Source organism: Anomaloglossus baeobatrachus, chromosome 8, assembly GCF_048569485.1.
Source record: "Anomaloglossus baeobatrachus isolate aAnoBae1 chromosome 8, aAnoBae1.hap1, whole genome shotgun sequence".
Classification (NCBI taxonomy): domain Eukaryota; kingdom Metazoa; phylum Chordata; class Amphibia; order Anura; family Aromobatidae; genus Anomaloglossus; species Anomaloglossus baeobatrachus.
This window is the reverse complement of record NC_134360.1, coordinates 108,915,851-108,936,640: the sequence shown is the minus strand read 5'-3', so window position 1 is coordinate 108,936,640 and position 20,790 is coordinate 108,915,851.

Here is a 20,790-nt window from a genome sequence, read left to right as displayed (position 1 = left end):
GGGGAAAACAACATCCCAGCTGCTCCCTAACATCGCTCCCGGGATCCCCGTCACCAGCAGCGGTGGTGTCCATCTTCACCACAACCCGTGGGTGGCGTCACGGACTAAATCCCCAAACCAACCAACCCCCCTTTTCACTCGAGGAGCACCGCTCGAGTCCCCGGATCCGGCCCACCGCTCGAGCCACCGAGCAGCAGCAGCGCTGGACCCGAGCGTTAGCGAGCGCAGCGCCCCGCCACCCGCGACATGCAAATATGCAACGTTCGCACAGAGCTTTACTGTGAAAAGCCATGCTTTTGGTGATCGAACAGTTATTGAACGGTAACTCGAACGGTCGAACGTGAAGCAAATCGTTCGAGTTCGTCGAACGACTCAAACACCGGCCAAAACAACTCGAATTTGAAATTGGCGAACGGTTCAATTCAAACATCGCTCATCTCTAGTCAGTGGCACGACTTCTGCCTGAAGGCCAGTACCTTCCTATCAGCAACCTAGCATAATTTTGAGGGCTTAATATTTTACAGAACTTACATAGTGTCCTGCTCTTATTAAATAATCTCAGTGTTACCAAATTTTTAATACTCTGTCAGTGGCACTAATTCTGCCTGAAGACAATAACCTTCCTATCAGCAACTTAGCATAATTTGGGGGGCTTCATATCTTACAGAATGTACATAGTGTCCTGCACTTATTAAAACACAGTCTGTTTTAACAAATTTTTTATTTGTACTCGGTGTCAGTGACACTACTTCTGCCTGAAGAAAAGTACCTTTGTGACGCCCTGGCAAAACCAGATCTCATACAGACAGGCCCCCGCAGAACACCTTCCCACACAGGGTCACATACAGCCGACCTGAAACCCTAGTCACCCCCCCCTGCCTAGAGTAGGACAGACACACCAGTGGGCCGGACCAGGCGGATGAGAAATGCCCACCTAGGGGTCTAGAGAACCGGGGGCGGGAAAAGCGGAGAGTGGAGTTAGTTGGAAAGGAGTCCTGAAGAGTGTAGGTTCAAGTGGAAGGAGGGGAGCAGTGTAGCTCCAGTGAACTGCGGAGAGAGAAAGGAAAGGCGTCGTGGTTGGAGCCCCAGCATACTGGCTAGGTGGCCGACGGTGATCCGTGTCTGCATGAGACGGGAAGGTGGCTGCCGGAGATCATAGGTGGACCGGGACAGGGTTGGAGCCTGCCTGTACCGACACCGGAGAATCGACCCGGAAACCGTGCACAGAGGGGGTACTTGGACCCAGAAGCCAGGACTGGAACCAACGGCCTAGCTAATTAACCAATTGAGGACAGGATTATAGGACCTGTCCCAACCAAAGTCCCAAAAACAGACAACCACCCACCAATAGGCAGAGGGCATCCGCCAGGGCCCGGTAGATCCAGAGGGTCAGCGTCAGCGGGCAAGGCTCCCAAAAAAAAGGACCGGGAGTGGACTCGAGTTTCACACTGGGAAATCCAACACACTACACACTGAGTGCAGAGGGAAGTGATACGGATCATCAGCCTGAGTGTAGGACCAGATACACCCGACCGCGGCGGCTGGCCACCATCACCTTGGTTTACCACTGGACTTGTGTGATTTATTCAACCATGAGTAACTTAACACTCCCCGGTCTGACTGGGCACGCCGGCCCCTGCAGTCACCATCCCCAGCACGGAGACACCGGTCCCCAGGGCATCTATCCCTACCCACGGAGGGGTTAACATCCAGCTGCCATCCCATCGCTCCCGGGAGACCCACATCAGCAGCAGTGGTGCCACACTTCACCACACACCGTGGTTGCGTCACACAGTTTACGGCACATCCCGTACAAATACGTCCTTTTTTATTTGAAGTGTCCGCGCGACCCTCGGGTCCGGTAGAATTCCTCGAGCCACATTACGGATCTGGATCAGAGCAGCCCGGCTGCTGGCATGGGGGCGATACACCTTTCTATCAGCAACCTAGCATAATTGTGGGGGCTTCATATCTTACAGAACTTAGATATTGTCCTGCTGTTATTGAGGCCCCCTTCACACGTCCGTGAAACACATGCGTGTTTGGCCCATTTCCGTATGTACTGGAGACACGCCAAACGTGCACCAATGTTAATCTATGTTTGAGGTCACAGGTGCGTTATTTCATAATGTCCGTGTCCGTGATCCGTATGTGTTTCCGTTTTGCACGGAAGCATGTCCGTTTTCTGCACGGAACACGCACACGCGGACACCATGAAAGTCAATGGTTATGTGCGCACAATACGTGACACGGATGCATCTCTGTATGCTCGGTGTACGTTTTGTGCTTTTTTTTCTAGCGATGTCGGTCATTCTTTCTTTTCCTGTCTATGTCTGTCAATCTCCCTCGGTCGGTCTCTCTGTCTGTCTGTCGGTCTCTTTCTGTCTTGTCTGTCCCTCTCTTGCTGTCTGTCGGTCAGTCTCCCCCCTCTCTCATACTTACCGTTCCCCGATCACCGGCGTGGCGCTGCACGGCTGTTTTCTAAACTCTGGCGGCTTTTCCTCTTTTGAAAAAGCCGGCCGCTCATTAAACAATCTCATATTCCCTGCTTTCCCCGCCCACCGGCGCCTATGATTGGTTGCAGTTAGACACGCCCCCACGCTGATTGACAGCTGTCTCACTGCAACCAATCACAGCCGCCGGGGGGCGGGACTATACTGTGCAGTGAAAACAAATAAATAAATAATTAAAAAAAAACGACGTGCGGCCCCCCCCGCCCATTTTGATACCAGCCAGAGTAAAGTCACACGGCTGAAGGCTGGTATTCTCATTTTTCTCACGCATAAACGGACAATCAACACGCACACACGGCTAGCATACGGCATTCACACAGATGGCACACGGACACAAAAAAAGGACACAAAAACGGAAAAATGGACGTAACACACGTGCGTGTTTTTTCACGGACGTGTGAAGGGGGCCTAAAACAGAGTCTCAGTGTTACCAAATTTTTATTAATACTCTGTCAGTGGCACAAATTCTGCCTGAAGACAAGTACCTTCCTATCAGCAACTTAGCATAATTTTGGGAGCTTCATATCTTACAGAATGTACATAGTGAGAAAAACCACAAAGAACTATATCTAACTATATCAAAAAAACACCAAAAAGGAGCCAAGACAAATGATATGTGCACACACAGAATGTGGTGAGCCTTCCTCATAAAGATGGCTGCTGCCGAGGTGCAAGATGCTGATGTCACAGCCACTCAACCTCCACACTAGGGGGGAGGGGCGGCTGCTTAGCATAAGACATGCACACTAATAAGGCTTGCACTGGGAGCCCATCATATAATGAGTGAAATGCACAGTGTCTGAACTGTGACCTATAAATGACGCCAGAAACCCAGGTCAGGCGGGCAAAACAGCACTATATAGGTGCATCTCGCACGGATACACGAGACGCACAGTGTCTGAATAATGGCCTATAAATGACGCACAACACCAGGTCCAGGCGGGTCAGTTAGCACTATGAGTACATAACACATGACAGGCTCACCATTTAACCACCTGAATTCAAAAGGTGCACACACATCCTGCAAAAATGGATAAAATGTGCCATACCTCAAATAGTGAGATATTAGTTTATATTTTGGCCCAAAATATGTAAGCTCGCAATCCGTTCGTCAAGGATTCTCACACTTGCGAGTCCCTACACTGAATTAGTTAAAAAAACCACAACCATTCTATGTGTGCATATATCATTTGTCTTGGCTCCTTTTTGGTGTTTTTTTGAGAATGTACATAGTGTCCTGATTTTATTAAAACACAGTCTGTTACCAAACTTTTATAGGTTTATAGGTTTTATAGATTTTGAAAGTGCTGGCCAAAAGTATTGGCACCCCTGCAATTCTGTCGGATAATACTCAGTTTCTTCTTGAAAAAGATTGCAATCACAAATTATTTGGTATTATTAACTTCATTCATTTTGCTTGCAATGAAAAAACACAAAAGAGAATGAAACAAAATCAAATTGATCATTTCACACAAAACTCCAAAAATGGGCCAGACAAAAGTATTGGCACCCTCAGCCTAATACTTGGTTGCACAACCTTTAGCCAAAATAACTGCGAGGAACTGCTTCCGGTAACCATCAATGAGTTTCTTACAATGCTCTCCTGGAATTTTAGACCATTCTTCTTTGGCAAACTACTCCAGTCCCTGAGATTTGAAGGGTGCCTTCTCCAAACTGCCATTTTGAGATCTCTCCACAGGTGTTCTATGAGATTCAGGTCTGGACTCATTGCTGGCCACTTTAGTAGTCTCCAGTGCTTTCTCTCAAACCATTTTCTAGTGCTTTTTGAAGTGTGTTTTGGGGCATTGTCCTGCTGGAAGACCCATGACCTCTGAGGAAGACCCAGCTTTCTCACACTGGGCCCTACATTATGCTGCAAAATTTGTTGGTAGTCTTCAGACTTCATAATGCCATGCACACGGTCAAGCAGTCCAGTGCTAGAAGCAGCAAAGCAACCCCAAAACATCAGGGAACCTCCGCCATGTTTGACTGTGGGGACCGTGTTCTTTTCTTTGAATGCCTCTTTTTTTTTTCCTGTAAACTCTATGTTGATGGCTTTTCCCCCAAAAGCTCTACTTTTGTCTCATCTGACCAGAGAACATTCTTCCAAAACGTTTTAGGCTTTCTCAGGTAAGTTTTGGCAAACTCCAGCCTGGCTTTTTTATGTCACCGGGTAAGAAATGGGGTCTTCCTGGGTATCCTACCATACAGTCCCTTTTCATTCAGACGCTGATGGATAGTACGGGTTGACACTGTTGTACCCTCGGACTGCAGGGCAGCTTGAACTTGTTTGGATGTTAGTCGAGGTTCTTTATCCACAATCCGCCCAATCTTGCGTTGAAATCTCTCGTCAATTTTTCTTTTCCTTCCACATCTAGGGAGGTTAGCCACAGTGCCATGGGCTTTAAACTTCTTGATGACACTGCGCACCGTAGACACAGGAACTTTCAGGTCTTTGGAGATGGACTTGTAGCCTTGAGATTGCTCATGCTTCCTCACAATTTGGATTCTCAAGTCCTCAGATACTTCTTTGGTCTTCTTTCTTTTCTCCATGCTCAATGTGGTACACACAAGGACACAGGGCAGAGGTTGAGTCAACTTTAATCCATGTCAACTGGCTGCAAGTGTGATTTAGTTATTTCCAACACCTGTTAGGTGCCACAGGTAAGTTACAGGTGTTGTTAACTACACAAATTAGAGAAGCATCACATGATTTTTCAAACAGTGCCAATACTTTTGTCCACCCCCTTTTTTATGTTTGGTGTGGAATTATACCAATTTGGCTTTATGACAATTTGTTTTTATTTTTTTTTCATTGAAGACAAATTAAATGAAGATAATACCAAAGAATTTGTGATTGCAATCATTTTCAAGAAGAAACTGAGTATTATCTGACAGAATTGCAGGGGTGCCAATACTTTTGGCCAGCACTGTAGGTCCTGTCCCAACCAAAGTCCCAAAAGCAGATAACCACCCACCGAGAGGGATAGGGCATCCGCCAGGGCCCAGGAGATCCCACGGGTCAGCATCAGCGTCAGCGGGCAAGTCTCCCAACCAAAGGACTGGGAGCGGACTCCCGTGTTTCTCACCGGGAAGTCCACCTTACAAAACAGTGCAAAGGAAAGTGACCGAACCATCACCCCGGGTGAGATACCAGAGTACACCCAGCTGCGGCGGACGGCCACCAGCACCTTGGTTAACCAATGGACTTGGGACTAACATGTAATCTCAACCCTATTTTAAAATGTGAAATTTTTATTAATATTCATTAAAATGTACCCAGAAACAGAGACACAAACCTATAAATGAGAATGGATCACATTATCCTTGTAAATAACCAAGGAGTTTTATATACACACTCACTTTAGGAAAGGGAAGGGAAACTAATATAGCCCTATAAGGGTAGTGTATCCCTACCTAACAACGGAGGGTATGACACCATAAGTTACCGGACGCCCCCGTTCCACGTCGGCTCGCCCTCTACCTGACCCTGATATAGGGATGGGATGGAAAGCCCTATAGTGGTGCTTGCACAGTACAATATATATGAGTTCCCAAATGGTAATACTCCTCCCTGTATTGTTTTCCTTAGATCAAGAAGGTATCAATTTACTGATCTATAACCAGGAATTCCTATTCATGATACTAGCACTGTACAAGATGTATAGACTTCTATTCCTAATAAATTATCTTTATGCAAGGTAGTGATCCATAAGAGTTATTTACAACCACATATGTTACAGGGTGGTATACCCCAAAAGTATATTACAGTCACCTAGAGTCATATCACAAGGTGCTCAGATAATCTCCCCATTATACCCCAGGAGCTGAAAGAAAAATGGGATACAGACACCCCTGCAAATTACTGCAAAATAGAAAAGGTTGCTCCAATCATATTCTATATAATATAGTAAAACAGGGAGAAAAGATGAATTACTTCCCTGAGAAGCAGGAATCTAGGCCTGCCAGGCCTCAACGCGTTTCTCCTCTCCCTTCAGAGGTTCATCAGGAGGCTAAGGGGAGACGGCAGTGGGTCCTGTTCAATAACAATCCATGGCTGTAAGCAGCGTTCACGTGCATGAATGAGGTATTTAAAGCATGGCGGCGGGGGAAGGGGCGGTCACATGAACCAATCAGACAAAAAGGGCTTCAGTGTCTGCAAGTTTCTACTGCACATGCCTGAAAAAATCAAACACTAGATGCCTGACACACACACTGAGCATGCTCCATAGACCACAAGACATAGGGCACACAGAGGTCCAGGGGAGTGTCAGTGGTGAACTAAGCATCCAGTCATAACATGATAGGAGTGGCCACATGAAATTGTTTAACCATTGAAGCCACATACAAGCGTGATCACATGACAACGCAGCCAGAGGGCTTCATTGTCTACAGGTTAACACTGCGCATACCTAAGAAAAGGCGAGCGTTAGGAATTTATAGCTCTCACTGCGTATGCCCAATTATCACATAGAGCACGGGGCATTAAATAGAAGCACAGATGCCCAGGAGAGTGCCAATAATGCAGGCCACATCCACACACATCAACACTGGTATGGAAATGTGAAAAACGTTTTAACAGGTGCGATCACGTGACCAAATAACGTGTCTGAAAAGCGCCACTGCTTCAACACAGTAGGCAATAAATGTCTAAAAATGTCTTCTGCATATGCCCAGCAGCCTGTGAATAACAAGCGCGAGGAAAAAACATGTCATATAACAATTGTGACAAAGGGGAGGAGCCAACAAGTGTAGAAAGCATAATGCTGCAAAAAATAATGGATCAAAATCTCCTTCCCCTAGGGGGGGGGGTCATATTATAACGGCCTGATGTAAAAATTATTACAAAAATTGTGACAAAAGGGAGGAGCCAACAAATGTAGATAGCATAATGCTGCAAAAATTAATGGATCAAAAACCCCTCCCCTAGGGGAGGGTCATATTCTAAATGCCTGGTGTAGAAAATTATTATTATAACAATTATGACAAAGGGGAGGAGCCAACAAGTATAAACAGCATAATGCTGCAAAACTTAATGGATCAAAATCCCCTTCCCAATGGACTTGTCTGATTTCTTTAATCGTGAGTAACCTGAGACTCCCTGGTCTGAACAAGCGCGCTGGCTCCTGCCATCCCCATCCCCTGCACCGAGTCACTGGGTCCTGGGGCAACCATCCCTACCCACAGAGGGGGTTAACAACCAGCTACCATCCCATCGCCTCCGGGTGCCCCCACAACAGCAGCGGTGGTGCCACACTTCACCACACACCGTGGGTGGCTTCACAGACTGACTACGGCAAATCCCGTACAAATATGTCCCTTTTATTTCAAGTGTCAGCGTGACTCCCGGGTCCGGAGGATCCCTCGAGCCACACCGCGGATCCGGATCCGAGCAGCCCGGCTGCTACTGACGTGGGGGCGGCACACCTCAAAACCTGACGTTACGAACAGGATTGTAACACATCCACCTACCTGGTGGAAGCGCGCCTTGTTCTGGACTGTCAGCGGTGCTCCGCTGCAAAAATTCTGAAAAGCTGCCATTTTGCCGCCATTTTGGGCACGAAAACCAATAACCAGAAAGGGCGCGAAGCTGAAGCCTCCATCCCCTGTGAACAGGGCTGGAAGGAAGTGACTCCTGAGGCCGAAAACGAAACTAGAAACCACGCGAAGAGAGGGCTCGCAAAAGGCCAAGGGTGGCCGGGCAGAAGGACTGCGGCATGTGACCCGAGGAGATAAGAGACAGGGACACCAGGACTCTACTACCATCTTTTGTTCCTGGGCACCGACTTGCAAGGATTTCTGACCGGTCCAGCAACCCGACTATGGAGGAGCCTGTTCCCGAGACTGGGTGGAAGCCCAGAACGCGAGGATGTGCCGCAAGATCCAAGCACAGGACAATTACCTGCTGGTGAGATGGACAGCCGAGATAAGGGATCTGGCTGCAGCTGTGCGGGCACGCAAAGAGGAGATGGCCTCGGAGGTGCGGGTAAGCGACCCACGCCCCTATGTTCCACCGGAACCGGCCCAACAGGCTGAGGAGCTCAGTCTGCCCCCATCCGCCACGTCACCTCCCTCGCTACCCGCACTTGCAGTTAGTGACCCAATCGGTCCGCTGCCCCAAGTCATGGCAGTGGAACCCGTTACATCTGCCTGCGAGGACACGGCAAGGGGGTCCTCGGGCCAAGAGCATACCACCGCTCCGGCACCCGTACCGGCCAGGAGCAAGCCGAAAGACCGGAATACATCCCCTCTGGCCCCGAGCCCGGCCACACCAAAGATGACGTCACCCCCGGCATCGAGGATGGCCGTGCGCATGACGAGACCGGCCCCGGCAGTCCGTCTGGCCGCATCGGAGGCAGAGCCAACCCGGAAGTCCGTCAAGGTCATATTTCCCAATATTAACCCGTACCCAGTCCCGGTTGTGGAGCAGCCGGGATGCACCTGCAGGGAGGCCGAGCAGGCTACGGTGGAACGGAACTCTCAGCTGAGAATGGAGCCGGTCGTAGCCAGCATCAAGAGCATCCGCATGAGCCGAGCTTCCGAGCAGGAGGAGGAGCCTGAAGACAGTGCTCCGTACTGGGAGCGGCAGCAGAAACAGCTCAGGAAGGAGATTGTTGCTCGGGAAAAGATAAAAGCGGAGGTGCTGTTCCGGACATACCTGGAAAAAGACCACCTGCGGCAATCCATCTTCCGGGAACGGGGTCCGACCTATCGTGGGCAGGTCTGCCACTTTAACCCCGAGAGGGGGTGGGGGTTCATCTACGAGTCGGGCATGGATGCCGAAATTTTCGTGTCCCGGAGGGATGTAGCCCCTCACCTGCCCACAGGACACCCGGATCGAGACCTGGAGCCAGGAGAGTTGATCGCGTACAGCTGGCACTGCAGAGAGAGGGGGTGGTTCGCCCTAAACGTCAAGAAATGGGTGAACATCGATGGGCAGCTGTGCCCAAAACCCCCTTTTCCATCTCCAGCAGCAGAGGATGAGTAGGTAGTAGAATCCCGGCTACCCCAGCTACGTGTCCCTGTTGGGACCGTTCTACAGTTCAACAGTTTTTCAGTTCCACAGTTAAACATGGACCAAGGCTATGAACTGGCAGGCCAACCCAAAAACTATTGGGCTTTGTAAAAATGACCTTTAACCACCTTCTTGTTCCGCACCGACCCAGTCTCCGGAGACGCTGATTGGAGGAAGGGCCTGCGGTGGAGTAGGCCGAGGTCCCGTCACCAGTGCAACCGGTGACTACCCTCCTGACCAGGGGTCCCCAGACCGTGAAACGGTAACAAGGACTGCCGGGTAAGGAACTTTTTACCCGGCCCATGTGGGTGTTACCTGGACCCGTTCCTGGACTTGAGCAAAGGGGTGCGCACCTGTTTTTAGTGATGGCACCTGGGAACAGGTTGTTTTGGGTGGTGGGGGCGAAAAGAAGGTGGCCCGCTCCGTTCAGCGTTTGTAATGTTCAAAAGATATGCGCCTCCCGTACCGGGAAGAAATGTTTGAAAGTTTAAATGTTTTATTGTTTCAAATACATCTCTTTTTCCTGTTTTACAGTTGCAGAAAAATAAATGTTGGTGGTCGGACAGCCCGTGGACGGTCTGTATTAAACCAAGGGGAAATGTGGTGCCTTGGCACCGCCAGGTGGTCACACAGATTAGGCCCCCGCACAACACCTTCCCTCACAGGGTTAAACCTTGCCAACTAAATCCTAGTCACCCACCCCGCAGGGTAGGAAAGGCACACCATTGGGCGGGACCAGGTGGATGGAGAACGCCCACCTAGGGGTCTAGAGAACCCGGGGCGGGAAAACAGTCAGTTAAGTTAAGCTCAGTTAAGTTGGAGGAGCAGTTGTGAAAGGAGGAGAGCAGCAGTAGGAGACAGGCGTAGCTCAAGTTCAGTGGCGCTGGGGTTGGAGCCCCGGTGTATTGGCTAGGTGGCAGGCGGTGGTTTGTGTCTGACAGGAGATGGGAAGACGGCAGCCGGAGATCTGAGGTGGACCGGGGCAGGGTTAGAGCCCGCCGGTACTGACACCGGAGACCCGACCCGGAAACCATGCACAGAGGGGGTACTTGGACCCTGAAGCCAGGACCGGAACCAACGGCCTAGCTAATTAACCAATTGAGGGCAGGATTATAGGTCCTGTCCAAACCAAAGTCCCAAAAGCAGACAACCACCCACCGAGAGGGATAGGGCATCTGCCAGGGCCGAGGAGATCCCATGGGTCAGCGTCAGCGGGCAAGGCTCCCAACCAAAGGACCGGGAGCGGACTCCCGTGTTTCACACCGGGAAGTCCACCTTACAAAACACAGTGCAGAGGAAAGTGACTGACTGAACCATGACCCCGGATGAGGGACCAGAATACACACAGCTGCGGCGGCCGGCCACCAGCACCTTGGTTAACTAATGGACTTGTCTGATTTCTTTAATCGTGAGTAACCTGAGACTCCCTGGTCTGAACAGGCGCGCCGGCTCCTGCCATCACCGTCCCCTGCACCGAGTCACCGGGCCCTGGGGCAACCATCCCTACCCACGGGGGGGTTAACAACCAGCTGCCATCCCATTGCCCCCGTGTGCCCCCACAACAGCAGCGGTGGTGCCACACTTCACCACACACCGTGGGTGACGTCACAGACTGACTACGGAAAATCCCATACAAAAACATCCCTTTCATTTGAAGTGTCCACGTGACCCCCGAGTCCAGAGGATCCCTCGATCCGGATACGAGCAGCCGGCTGCTACTGTTGTGGGGGCGGCACACCTACATAGTGTCCTGCTCTTATTAAAAAACAGTGTCAGTGTTACCGAAATTTTATTAACACTCGGTGTCAGTGGCACTACTTCTGCCTGAAGGCCAGAACCTTCCTATCAGCAAACTAGCATATGTTTGGTGGCTTCATATCTTGCAGAACATACATAGCGTCCTGCTCTGATTAAACCACAGTCTCAGTGTTACCAAATTTTTATTAATACTCTCTGTCAGTAGCTCTAATTCTGCCTGAAGGCCAGTACCTTACAATCAGCAACCTTGAATAATTTTGGGGGCTTCATATCTTACAGAACTTAGAGACTGTGTTTTAATCAGAGCAGGGCACTGTGTTACCAAATTTTTATTAATACTCGGTGTCAGTGGCACTACTTCTGCCTGAAAGCAGACGTTGGCCTGGCCAGAAGGAGCTGGAACCCCGGTCACAGGGGGTAGTGACAGGGGTTACGGTGCTGCTACAGAGAGCAGGCTGGCTGCCTTGTGCTACAACCGGGCAGGGGCCAGGGCACGACGGGGTACGCGGACCTTAGGCTGGGAAGTAGCTTCATGCAGCCCAGTAATTCACCTGACAATAACGGAGTCTTCAGGAACCGTTCCCCACCCGCTCCAGAATCGGGGTACTAGCGCAACGAGGGGATAGGACTTTCCAAAATCGTCCAGAAAATCCCAAGAGTGGACCCTGAGAGCAGGCTCACCTTGCTAGCCACGCAGGTGAGCGGGACCCGAGTAGTCTTAGGTGAAAGGGATCCACCAAGTTACACACATTGCCAAGGGACAAGGCTTCAGACCAACCAGCAACACCAAAGGGGCACGGACCCAGCGTGCTCAGCCAAGAGAAACAGAGCATTCAAGAGTTTGGTTTACCTGGTGTCAGTGTCAGTGAATTTGGACTGTGTGAGTACCCAATATCCCTCCACCCCAATGGGTTCCCCACTCCATCTACAACCGGGCCCCGGGACACCAAACCCCTACCCACGGAGGGGTTAAACATCCTGCTGCTTCAACATCGTCACCGGGCTCCCCAACGGCAGCGGTGGTCTCTTACATTACCACGCACCATGGGTGGCGTCACGAACATTATCCCATTCACCACCCAAAACACAAACCCCCCTTTTTATTTCCGAGGTAGTCGCACGACCCCGCTTTGGATCCGGAGACCCCTTGAGCCACTGCGGATCCGGGTCTGAGCAGCCAGTCGGCTGTCGCGGGGGTGGCACACCTTAAGGAAAGCTTGGCGTCACGAACAGGATGCGAGCAGGACGCACTAACCTGGGTGACGTGCGCCTTGAGAAGTGAAGATCACAATCCAAAATCCCGTTTTCCACGACGTCCACCATTTTTCTGCTGTTTTCATGCCAAAAACGCCATCTTCTTGGAAAAGAATGCGACGCCGAAGCCCTGCCCTTCGTCTTCAGCCTGAAACAGGAGTCGGAAGTTCCCAGAGGGCCACAGCGCGCAAAAGAGTGCTGGGAGAAAACAAAGGGGGCGTGCGAAGATGTCGCCTCTGGATGACGGGAGGTGTGGCGGTGCTACCTCTGCCCGATCAGGATGATGCTGATGCCGTGGGTGCCGGTCCGGCCGCAGAAGTGGCGGTGCGGGCACCTGACGCCGTAGCGCCCATCATGCCCATAACCCTGCCCTATGTGCCGGGCGCGGCCTGGCTTCCCTAGTATGACGGCCGGCCAGACGCGCTGCAAGGGTTTAAGCGGACGATTTGCAATGTGCTTGACATGTATGCCCTGAATGGACGGCAGCGGGCATCGGTAGTACTCGGGCAGCTAACCGGCGTGGCGGAGTTGGAAGTGGAGACCTTGACGGAAGCGGATTGGACCTCCGTAGCTGCCATTTTCCAAAGGCTGGGACCTGCTTTTGAGACCCGTATGGAGGCCGAGCTGCGGATGAGGTTTTACAGCTGTAAGCAGCGGCCCCAAGATAGTATCAGGGACTATGCCCTAAAGCTGCAGGCAGCGTTGCAGACCCTAAGGCTGACTAACAACATCGGTGAGCCAGAGGGAAACAAAATGCTGGTGGAGCAATTCCTGGAAGGCCTTGAGTCCGTGGAGGACCGCAAACAGTTGCGGCTGTGGGCCTTGGAACATCCCGCTTTGGACTTTGCTACATTGAAAGAGTGAGCGATTAAGGCCCTGCAGCCCCTACAGGCGCCTGACTCCCCCCTCCCGGCGCGGCAAGCAGAGGCATACCAGCTGCAGGTGAGGGCACCCGCATTGGCCCTGCCTGCACCGTCCCTGTCCGGGCCTGAGACCAGCGACCTGTCTACCCAGGTGCAGCAACTGACCGGAGATGTTGCCCGGATCCTGGAAGCTTTGCAGCTCAAGACTAAGACCACCTTGTCAAAGGAGATTCAACTGGCCGACTGCCCTGAGGATGTCCCTTGGATGAGGAAGTGGACCTCTGCATACAAAGGATGGAGTGGCGACCGGTATAGCCCACCTGTCTGTTACAAGTGCAGCAAGACCGGCCACTACGCCAAGAGCTGTCCTTTAAACGAGCGACCCCTGGGGCCAAGGGCCAATCCCCAGGCATAAATTTCCAAGGCCCAGCTGATTTGGAGGGAGCGGTATGTAGGAGGGCGGCCCATCGTCTCCATCACCCTGGATGGGATCCCGACCTCTGCACTTCTTGATACTGGCTCTCAGGTAACAACTATCCCTTATGGACTTTACAGGAAATTCTGGTTGGACGACGACTTGACCCCACCGGACGATAGCATGACAATCTATGCTGTCAATGGGTTTCCCATGACTCCAATCGGGTTCAAGGAGGTGACCATTAAGGTGGGCCGTGTAGAGTTAAGCGGGCTTTACACGCTACGATATCGTTAATGAATTATCGTCGGGGTCACGGTGTTTGTGACGCACATCCGGCTTCATTAACGAGATCGCAGCGTGTGACAATTTTGAGCGACTTTAAATGATCGCAAAAGCAGTCAAAATCGTTTGCCGCGGAGAGGTCGTCCTGAAACAAAAAATGGGTTTATTCTTTTTAGTGATATTGTTCCTCGTTCCTGCGGCAGCACACATCGCTGTGTGTGACACCGCAGGAGCGACGAACATCTCCTTACCTGCCTCCACCGGCAATGCGGAAGGCAGAAGGTGGGCAGGATGTTGCTCATCTCCGCCCCTCCACTTCTATTGGATGCCTGCCGTATGATGTTGCTGTGACGCTGCACGAACCACCCCCTTGGAAAGGAGGCGGTTCGCCGGCCAGAGCGACGTCGCAGAGCAGGTATGTGCGTGTGACGCTGCCGTAGCGATAATGTTCGCTACGGCAGCGATCACACAATATCGCATGTACGACGGGGGTTGATGCTATCACGCTCGACATCGTTAGCATCGGCTAGCGATGTCGCAGTGTGTAAAGCCAGCTTAAGTCCGGCAGGGCCTTATTGTAGTCCAGAATGACCCTAGTGATCGGAACCCGAAAATCATTTTAGGAACAAATCTGATAGAAAATTGCATGAGTCAAGTGTTGTTTTTGCTTCAACAACTGTCAGAAACTGCAGGAGCAGGGCGACAGAGGATCCTGCAACGTGAGATCTGAGATCTCCTACAGCGGCAACAGGTACATCTCTCTGGAGGGGAGATAGGTGGTGTACGAGTAATGGATGCAGCCCCTCTAGTGGTACCCCCAAGGAGTGAAATGTTAATTTGGTGCAGGGCAGCTGTAGGCTCCCGAGGACAGGATTACCAGGTAGTGGTGGAGCCACAGTCCTCAGAGCATTGGCCCACAGTGTTTACGGCCAGAGGGGTAGTCGATGTCCAGAAAGAGAGGGTGCCCATACGAATACTTAACTGTGGGGAGGATGAGGTCATATTGCCCCAGTATGCCACCATAGCCAAGCTGTTTACGGTGAATGCAGCTGACATCCATGCAGCCAGCTCACAGGGGAGTCCCCATCAGGCCCCTCAGGTTAACTCTAAGGATCCAGAAGAGAAGTGGTGTCAGGAACTGCATGTGGGCACAAACTCTACACCTGCACATCACAAACAAGGGGTTTACCGGGTTGTCAGGCAGTATAAGCAGGTTTTTAGCAAGCACCCATTGGACTTTGGGCGGGTTAAAGGGGTACAACATCACATACCTACAGGCACTCATCCTCCCGTTAAGGAAAGGTATAGGCCCATACCACCTGCTCATTACCAATGTGCTAAAGACATGCTCTGAAGTATGAGGGAAGCAGGAGTGATCCGGGATAGCTGCAGCCCCTGGGCCGCCCCATTGGTCCTTGTGAATAAGAAGAATGGGATCATGCGGATGTGTGTGGATTACCGCAAGATTAACAAACTCACCCACAAGGATGCTTACCCTCTACCCCGAATTGAGGAATCGTTAGCCGCCTTAAAATCTGCTACTTACTTTTCCACTCTTAATCTTACCAGTGGGTACTGGCAGGTGGCGCTCGCTAAAGAGGACAAAGAGAAGACCGCATTCGCGACCCCGATGGGATTGTGCGAATTTAACAGCATGCTATTCGGGCTATGCAACGCGCCCGGGACGTTCCAGAGGCTGATGGAGTGCTGCCTGGGCCACTGTAACTTCGAGACAGTCCTGCTGTATTTGGATGACGTCATCGTTTACTCCAAGACGTACGAGGCCCATTTGGAACATCTGGCCGAAGTATTCGATGTCCTATCCAAATATGGGATGAAGCTCAAGCCGTCCAAATGCCATCTGCTCAAACCCAAAGTCCAGTACCTGGGGCATGTGGTAAGTGCCGAAGGCGTGGCGCCAGACCCTGAAAAGATCACCGCCATCCAGAGCTGGCCATGGCCTACTACTGTAAAGGAAGTGCGGCAATTCTTTGGCGTTATGGGGTATTATCAGAGGTTCAGCAAGAGCTATACTCAGATGGCAGCCCCCTTGCAAGATCTCTTGGTGGGTCAGACCACACATGGACGACCTTCAAGACTGCCACTCCCATGGGGACCGGAACAAGAGAAATCTTTTGAACAAATGAAGTCTGTCCTAACTGGAGACAAGATTCTGGCTTATCCCGATTATGGCCTCCCGTTCGTGTTGTACACAGATGCCAGTAATGTGGGACTAGGAGCTGTTCTATCCCAAGTACAGAAGGGCAAAGAGAAGGTGATTGCCTACGCCAGCCAGAAGCTGAGGCCAACAGAAAGAAACCCAGAGAACTACAGCTCCTTTAAGCTAGAATTCTTGGCACTCGTATGGGCTGTGACGGAGAGGTTCAAGCACTACCTTGCTGCTGCCAAATTTACTGTGTACAGGGACAACAACCTGTTGACCCACCTGGATACGGCGAAGCTGGGAGCCCTGGAGCAGCGATAGGTGGCACGATTGGCTAACTATGATTTCATTATCAAGTACAGGGCTGGCCGCAAGAACCCCAATGCGGATGCGCTGTCCAGAATTCCCCACCTGCTGGATGAAGAAGGGGATGAAGACAACCTAGAAGAGGTTGAGCTACCCGCTTTCCACCAACCCTCTGCGAAAGAGCGACCCCGAACAAGTGTTCACCAGCAGAAGATAACTTGTGACCCCCTGCCACACCATGGCTGGCAAGAAGTTCAGGACCAGGATCCTGCAATCAAGCTAGTCAAGTTGCTGCTGTCCAGAGCCGATGCCCGTTTGGGACCGAATTTCCCAGAGGAAACTAGAAAGTTGTGACAAGATCGAAGCCGACTCTACCTACACCAGGGCAAGCTGTGTCGGAATCTGACCAATCTCAAGACTCATGAGAGGATCTGCCAGATAGTGGTTCCCAAATCGCATGTCCCAGTAGTGCTGGAGGCCTACCATGACGGGACTGGGCACTTTGGATGGAAGAAGCTGGAGATGCTACTAAGGAGTCACGTTTATTGGATCAGGATGAGAGATTCCATTGAGGCCTGGTGCAGAAATTGTGGCCCCTGCGCCTTGAGGAGGCAAGATGGTACCAGTCAGCGAGCACCACTTCAACCGATCATCACCCGGCAGCACTTGGAGATTGTGGCTCTGGACCATGTTAAGCTGACCCCCTGTCACAATGGATACACGTATGCACTCACCATGGTCGACCAATATTTATGGTTCCTGGTGGTAGTACCTGTCAAGGACCTGACAGCCAGCACCGAAGCCAAGGCATTCCAGGCCCATTTCTGCAGACCGCATGGGTATCCTGAACGAGTCTTGATGGATCAAGGCCCTGCTTTTGAAGCTGAAATCTTCCAGGAGTTTTGTAGTCTATATGGGTGCAAGAAGATTCGCACTACCCCTTACCATGCCCAAACAAATGGGATGTGCGAAAAGATGAATCACCTGGCGATTAACTTGCTGAAGACCCTTCCCTTGGAAGAACGGAATCTGTGGCCTGAGAAGCTACCGGACTTGGTGGATATGTATAACCATATTCCAGTCAGATCCACGAAGTGCACCCCGGCGTACCTGATGAGGGCTAGGCCCAGAAGACTCCCAATAGATTTGGAGATGGGGGTTGAACTACCAGAGACATACGCACCTGGGGAAGATTGGGACACCCGTCGCCAGGTCTGTTGAAGAGAATTTGAATCACTCCCGGGAGCGGCAAGAAAGGAACTTCAATAAACAAGCCAAAGCAGCTCCCTTTTCCCCCGGTGAAGTAGTGCTAAAAAGAAAACTGAAGCAGCACAAGTTAGATGACCAATGGGAAAAGGAGCCGTATGTGGTACAGCCGTCCAACTTCGATAATCACAAAACCTGCTTGATCAGCAAGGTCCATGGGAGGACTACGGCCACGGTGTCCCGGGACCATCTAAAGAAGTTCCCAGAACTGCTCAGGCTAGCAGAAGAGCCTCAACCCCAACCTCCAGTGGTGGAAAGAAGGAAGAAGGTGATTCGAACCATTCTAGGTGACTTTCCAGAAGACTGGCCTATGCAGAATGGAGCAGTAATAGACCCTGTGTTAACATTCCCACAACCCGTGGAACAAATAGAAAAGGAAGGGCTTACCGATACTGCACCCACTCCAACACCTAGGGTAACACCTATTCCCTTGCCACTCACATGTAAGGTCTTGCCTGCAACACCCAGCCCAGGAAGTGAGGAAGTTGTGGGGGAGGTAGCTGTGTCCTCAGAAGGGGATGAGAGTCCAGAGTTAAGAAGGTCCACCCGTGTTAACTTTGGCCAGCCTCCATGTAGGTACAGAGCAGAATGTTGACATAACAATGTTACGGTACCACACTTTTGCTAGGTATCTGTGTTTTCCGTTTGTTATTTTCCACAGTTTATTTTCCATATTGAAAATGTTAAAAAATGAGGGAATTAATGAAACCTAATTGCATGGCAAAGTAACCTGATTTTCTCCTAGATTGACAGCAGTTGTACTACGGTACAGGGACTCTTAGGGGCACTGCACACTACGACATCACAGGTGCGATGTCGGTGGGGTCAAATCGAAAGTGACGCACTTCCTGCGTCGCAGTCGACATCGTAGTGTGAAAATCCTTCATGATACGATTAACGAGCGCAAAAGCGTCGTTATCGTATCATCGGTGTAGGGTTCGACATTTCCATTATGTGCCGGTGCAGCGATGGTACGATGTTGTTCCTCGTTCCAGCAGGCAGAACACATCGCTGTGTGTGAAGCCGCTGGAGCGAGGAACATCTCCTACCTGCGTCCCGGCTGCATGCGGAAGGAAGGAGGTGGGCGGGATGTTTACGTCCCGCTCATCTCCGCCCCTTCGCTTCTATTGTCCGTGTGAAGTCGCTATGACGCCGCACGACCCGTCCCTTTAGTAAGGACGTCGCAGGGCAGGTAAGTGCGTGTGAAGCTGCCGTAGCGATAATGTTCGCTACGGCAGCAATATCAAGATATCGTACCTGCGACGGGGGCGGGGACTATCGCTGCAGCGTCAGTAACACATTGTTTCCGATGTCGCAGCGTGCAAAGCCCACCTTATTGTGTTTTTTCAAAGACTTCCACGTTTTTATAGTTAAAAATGGACCACGGTTACAGGACTGGCGTGACCAACACAAACTTGTGTCTTGTGAAAAGACTGCATCTGTTGTGCCTACCAGAGTCGTCTGGCACACCCCGGGACCTTAACCCGGCCCAAGGACCCATCTAGGTTTCCAGGGGAACCAGGTTGTTTGGGAGGGGGGTTATTGGGATCCGGGACGTTGGGACTGGACTGTCGCAGGGAGGGACCGCAACGTGGAAAATTGGGTCCCCGCTGCCACTAAAACCGGTGGCGTCCCCTGTTGGCAGGCAACCTCATAATGTTAGTAACGGTTTAAGAAAGTGTCTCCCTAATGGGGGATGAATCTGTACATAAATGTTTATGTTAACCCCTTTTTCTTCTTTAAAAAAACCAAACAAACAAATGCTTGGTGTTCTGTAGCTCACGGACGAGCTACGTTTAACCAAGGGGGAATGTGACGCCCTGGCTTATCAGGTCATCACAAGGGTGCCATGGAATCTGCCCTTCTGCATGGTACCCGCTCCTCCTTGGTTACGGATTATGTCAATTTGGTGTTGCTACCAACAGGTGTACATACATCCTGAGTAACACTCTGCACCACACCCACCAACCACCCATTGGGCAGCCTGAAGGGAATAGGGCCACTCAGATGGGGGGATGGAAGAGGGAGGGCAGAGATGTCAGTAGTTGAGTTGAGCAGTGAGGCAGCGGTGAAAGTACAGGTCACGCTGTGGAGCTGGGCTCCTGTACCCGTTCCAGGAGCAAGACATTGTCCTGGCCAGAAGGAGCTGGAACTGGAACCCCGGTCGCAGGGGGTAATGACAGGGGGTACGGTGCTGCTACAGAGCGCAGGCCGGCTGCCTTATGCTACAACCAGGCAGGGGCCAGGGCACGACGGGGTACGCGGACCCTAGGCTGGGAAGTAGCTTCACGCAGCCCAGTAATTCACCCGACAGGAACGGAGTCTTCAGGAACTGTTCCCCACCCGATCCGGAATCGGGGTACTAGCGCAACGAGGGGGGATAGGACTTCCCAAAATTGTCCAGAAAATCCCAAGCGTCAACCCTGAGAGCAGGCTCACCTTGCCAGCCATGCAGGTGAGCGGGACCCGAGTAGTCTTAGGCAAAAGGGATCCACAAAGTTACACACAGTGCCAAAGGACAAGGCTTCAGACCAACCAGCAACACCAAATGGGCACCCACCCAGCATGCTCAGCCAAGAGAAACAGAGCATTCAAGAGTTTGGTTTACCTGGTGTCAGCGTCAGTGACTTTGGACTGTGTGAGTACCCGATATCCCTTCACCTCGACGGGTTCCCCACTCCATCTACAACCGGGCCCCCGGGACACCAAACCCCTACCCATGAAAGGTTAAACATCCTGCTGCTTCAACATAGTCACCGGGCTCCCCAACAGCAGCGGTGGTCTCTTATATTACCACGCACCGTGGGTGGCGTCACAAACATTATCCCATTCACCACCCAAAACACAAAGCCCCCTTTTTATTTCCAAGGTAGTCGCGCGAGCCCGCCTCGGATCTGGAGACCCCTCGAGCCACTGCGGATCCGGGTCCGAGTAGCCCGTCGGCTGTCGCG